This window comes from Odocoileus virginianus, chromosome 9, assembly GCF_023699985.2.
Source record: "Odocoileus virginianus isolate 20LAN1187 ecotype Illinois chromosome 9, Ovbor_1.2, whole genome shotgun sequence".
In the NCBI taxonomy this organism is placed as follows: Eukaryota; Metazoa; Chordata; class Mammalia; order Artiodactyla; family Cervidae; genus Odocoileus; species Odocoileus virginianus.
In genome coordinates this window covers 3654650-3660177 of record NC_069682.1, presented here as the reverse complement: position 1 = coordinate 3660177, position 5528 = coordinate 3654650, and positions in this window count along the sequence as shown.

The following is a 5528-nucleotide window of genomic DNA, read 5'->3' as shown; positions in this document are numbered from 1 at the left end:
GAGAACGCACTGGTCATAGCAAACACCCTCTTCCAGCAACACAAGAGAAGACTCCACACATGGGCTTCACCAAATGGTCAACACCGAAATCAAATCGATTATATTCTTTGCAGCCAAAGATGGAGAAGCTCTATACAGTCAGCAAAAACAAGACCGGCTGCTGACTGTGGCTCAGATCATGAACTCCTTATTGCCAAATTCAGACTTAAACTGAAGAAAGTAGGGAAAACCACTACCATTCAGGTTTGACCTAAATCAAATCCCTTATGATTATACAGTGGAAGTGAGCAATAGATTTAAGGGACTAGATCTGATAGACAGAGAGCCTGATGAACTATGGATGGAGGTTCATGACATTGTACAGGAGACAGGGATCAAGACCATCCCCATGGAAAAGAAATGCAAAAAGGCAAAATGGTTGTCTGAGGAGGCCTTACAAATAGCTGTGAAATGAAGAGAAGTGAAAAGCAAAGGAGAAAAGGAAAGATATTCCCATTTGAATGCAGAGTTTCAATGAATAACCAAGAAAGATAAGAAAGCCTTCCTGAGTGATCATTGCAAAGAAATAGAGGAAAACAACAGAATGGGAAAGACTAGAGATCTCTTCAAGAAAATGAGAGATACCAAGGGAACATTTCACACAAAGAAGGGTTCGATAAAGGACAGAAACCATATGGACCTAACAGAAGCAGAAGATATTAAGAAGAGGTGGCAAGAATACACAGAAGAACTGTACAAAAAAGATCTTCATGACCCAGATAATCATGATGGTGTGATCACGCACCTAGAGCCAGACATCCTGGAATGTGAAGTGAAGTGGGCCTTAGACAGCATCACTATGAACAAAGCTAGTGGCGGTGATGGAATTCCAGTTGAGCCATTTCAAATCCTGAAAGATGATGCTGTGAAAGTGCTGCACTCAATATGCCAGCAAATTTGGAAAACTCAGCAGTGGCCACAGGACTGGAAAATGTCAGTTTTCATTCCAATCCCTAAGAAAGGCAATGCCAAAGAATGCTCAAACTACCGCACAATTGCACTCAGCTCACATGCTAGTAAAGTAATGCTCAAAATTCTCCAAGCCAGGCTTCAGCAATATGTGAACCATGAGCTTCCAGATGTTCAAGCTGGTTTTAGAAAAGGCAGAGGAACCAGAGATCAAATTGCTAACATCCACTGGATCACTGAAAAACCAAGAGAGTTCCAGAAAAAAATCTGTTTCTGCTTTATTGACTACACCAAAGCCCTTGACTGTGTGGATCACAGTAAACTGTGGAAAATTCTGAAAGAGATGGGAATACCAGACCACCTGACCTGCCTCTTGAGAAACCTGTATGCAGGTCAGGAAGCAACAGTTAGAACTGGACCTGGAACAACAGACTGGTCCCAAATAGGAAAAGGAGTACATCAAGGCTGTATATTGTCACCCTGCTTATTTAACTTCTATGCAGAGTACATCATAAGAAACACTGGGCTGGAAGAAGCACAAGCTGGAATCAAGATTGCCGGGAGAAATATCAATAACCTCAGATATGCAGATGACACCACCCTTATGGCAGAAAGTGAAGAGGAACTTAAAAGCCTCTTGATGAAAGTGAAAGAGGAGAGTGAAAAAGTTGGCTTAAAGTTCAACATTCAGAAAACTAAGATCATGGCATCTGGTCCCATCACTTCATGGCAAATAGATGGGGAAACAGTGGAAACAGGGTCAGAATTTTGGGGGGGGGCTTCAAAATCACTGCGGATGGTGATTGCAGCCATGAAATTAAAAGACGCTTATTCCTTGGAAGGAAAGTTATGACCAACCTAGATAGCATATTAAAAAGCAGAGACATTATTTTGCCAACAAAGGTCCATCTGGTCAAGGCTATGGTTTTTACAGTGGTCATGTATGGATGTGAGAGTTGGGCTGTGAAGAAAGCTGAGCACCAAAAAAATGATGTTTTTGAATTATGGTGTTGGAGAAGACTCTTGAGAGTCCCTTGGACTACAAGGAGATCCATCCAGTACATCCTGAAGGAGATAAGTCCTGGGTGTTCATTGGAAGGACTGATGCTGAAGCTGAAACTTCAATACTTTGGCCACCTCATGAGAAGAGTTGACTCTTGGAAAAGACCCTGATGCTGAGAGGGACTGGGGGCAGGAGGAGAAGGGGATGACAGAGGATGAGATGGTTGTATGGCATCACCGACTCAATGGACATGGGTTTGAGTAAGCTCCGGGAGTTGGTGATGGACCGGGAGGCCTGGTGTGCTGTGATTCATGGGGTCACAAAGAGTCAGACATGACTGAGTGACTGAACTTAACTGAACTGAACTGAACTATGACTGAACTGATGGCTATCATTATTGAAAGCTACTATCATTTATTAAAACATTGCTGTGTACCAAGGCCTTGGGCACCTAAAGATTTTACATATAACATACTTAGAATACCCAACATAAATACCAAGCAACTGTTATTCTCATTTGCAAATAAGATACATGAGGTTCAGACAAATAAATCTCTTGGGCAAGGTCATACAAAGGATAGAAGGAAGGTCTGATCTCCAGTTTGGGTCTCTGCCTCCCGCAGCACATCTATGTTTTCTCCATTTAGTATGCTGCTTTCTATTTCAGTCATCTCCATTCACTCCTTCACACATCCATTGTTTTAAAACCCTATTTGAAACTAAAACAAGCAGATTTTAGATTCCTCCACAGCCTTCCAGGAAACAAGAAGGATAGGAGCCATTAAAGGTGTAAAAGACCTAGACACTCTACAATCTTGATAGGAGGTTGTAGCATCCCCTTAACATATAGAGTTCCTGAATCTTCCCAAAATAACAATAAAAACAGAGAAAATTACACATTGATGGCTTTAATCTTAAAAAAAAAAATAGACGCCTTTAGCCTATGCTGGCCCATACTAGATCCATCTCTGTTGATAGTCTCTGTTTTTTGCATAATTTCTTGTTCTTAGGGCAATACTATTTATATTGGAAATATTACTATCTATTATAAATATAAGAAGTGATCTAAAATCACTATTTTTCCTGTTGTGAAAGACAGAATCCCCATGATGTCAGTAGCATGACAGGCACATCTTAAGCCAGAAGGAACATTTTGAATTAGAGCCAAAAGCATCTCCCAAGAAAAACTCTTTGATGAATTAGGAAATGATAATTTGTGCCTTTATATTTTTCTTGTACCAAATTGTCTTATATGAAGCTGAACCCTATAAAGCATTTACAGACTATGTTTATAGGTAGTGAGTTTAATATGCAATAATATTTGATTGGATTTTTATTTTCCTCAGAGCATTTAACCTCCAGAGTGTAATGACTTCCATATGGCTAGCCATGTCTATTTTTAGACTGTTAATTATCCATCTCTATTTTTAGATCTCTTCTTTCTTTTGGTTGCTGATTATTATAAGACTTAAAAGTGCCTTCTCAGATTTTAAGATATTGTTTTTCTTCCAGAGTAGAGGCCAGTTCTGTCACTGAAGACTGCTTTTTCCCTTCCCAGTACCAATCTCCTCCACTTTTATTTTTCTCCCGTCAAATAAGTCAGGACAATATGATTCAATATATTTGTCAAGGATCTCTAAGTTATGTAATATCTTAGATAAATATCAAACAAGATACACATTTTCAAAGAGATTTTGCCCATGCCTGCTATCATTTAAGTGGGAAAATAGTAATACTACCCATTACAAAACTTTGTAAAATTGGGGTTGAAAAATCAAGTTTTACACAGTGAAACAACCTATTTTGAATTCTCATTCTTTGCCCTAGACAGATTTTTCTTATTTTAGAATATAAACATGCAGTAAAAGTTGCCTTAAAGATCTTATAAGATGGTCCAATTTCCATCTTTAGAGACTCTGGCTCCTACTTTCGAAAATTCCCAAGTATAATAACATCCCAAATTGGTTAGTTTTAATCTGTCCTTCATCACAGGAAATTGCCAGATGGTTTTTTTTTTCCTTTCCTTTCTGTTTGTGTGTGTGTGTGTGTGTGTACACACACACACACACACACACATATATATATATACATATGTATGTGTGTTTAAAAAACAACATAGACTAAAACACTTGGAATTTTTGCAAATTGCTGAGGTTGAAATCCAGAATTCCTTCTTTCATGTGCTTATTACATATGGTAAATTAAAAGACATCAAATGTTCTGAGAATCATTCTGTATCCTAATCAAGTGATTTTCAGAAATTATTCTATATGCAAATAGGAAAACAGCCAGGAATCGACTCTACTTTAAACCCACCCTGTGTTACTTTGCAACCTTAAATCGCTCTTGTCCAAGCAGCTTCCAACTATCCACAGTAGTGTCCATTTGCCTGGTTTATGGGGGATAGAAGTTGGGAGTGTGCATTAGAAACAACTGTGAAAGTGGGGAATTAGGCACCCCTATGGTTCATAAAACACATGCATTGACTGTTTTGTCATTGCATTTGATGATTTTTTTTTATCTTAATTTTATTGGCACATAGTTGATTTACAATGTTGAGCTAGTTTCAGGTATATAGTGAAGTGATTCAGTTATACATATATATATTTTCACGCTTTTTTAGATATTTTTCTCATATGAGTTATCACAGATTGAGGCGAGCTCCCTGTGCTATACAATAGGTCCTTGTTGGTTATCTGTCTTGGACCTAGAGTGAAATAAGTCAGAGAAAGACAAATATCATATGACATCACTCATATGTGGAATCTAAATTTTAGAAAAAATATAAGTGAGCTTATTTACAAAACAGAAGTAGACTTATTGATATCTAAAGCAAACTTATGGTTAGCAAAGGGGAAACGTGGCAGGGAGGGATAAATCAGGAGCTTGGGAAAACACACACATTTGATGTTTTTAGTTAAATACCCATATCCCCTGAAATGTGAAGGAACTCTTCAGCAAGGATGAAGTGCATGAAAATGCTTCATAAACTCTAACACAACTCACAGATGGGGGGAATTACTTTTAGTCCCTTTAGGGCTATAATAATTCAAAATCTCAATACACTGACAAAAAGCATTTTGAGATGAGGACCTACTCATGATCAAAATTTAAAACTAAGGTATGTTTTGCTTCTGCAGTTGGCTAATTCATCCTTGGTCTTTTAGAGAAATGTGCTTCAATGGAACAAAATAACCATATATTCTGCCTCCATTTTTATAAAATATTCATCCCATGGGAGGATACTCCTTTAAGAAAGGTATTGATAGTCATGTGCCTTATGTGGCACATTCAAATGGACTATAAAACAAATCTTAAGAGTTTCCTTTAAAAACAATTCCCACAAAAGATTTCATATGAAAGAGCATATTACACACAACTCTATCAAAAGCTACATGTCATCTGACTAATCTTTCTAGGATTGATCTGAATTAAAACCTGATAAGGCACTAATCCAAAAAAAAAGTAGGAAAATAAAAGGCAATTGGGGAATTCTATCTTTGCTTGACATCACTATAGGAAAAACAGTCCTCATTGTGTAAGTTAAGATTTCTACTAGGAAATGTCTCAGAATAAA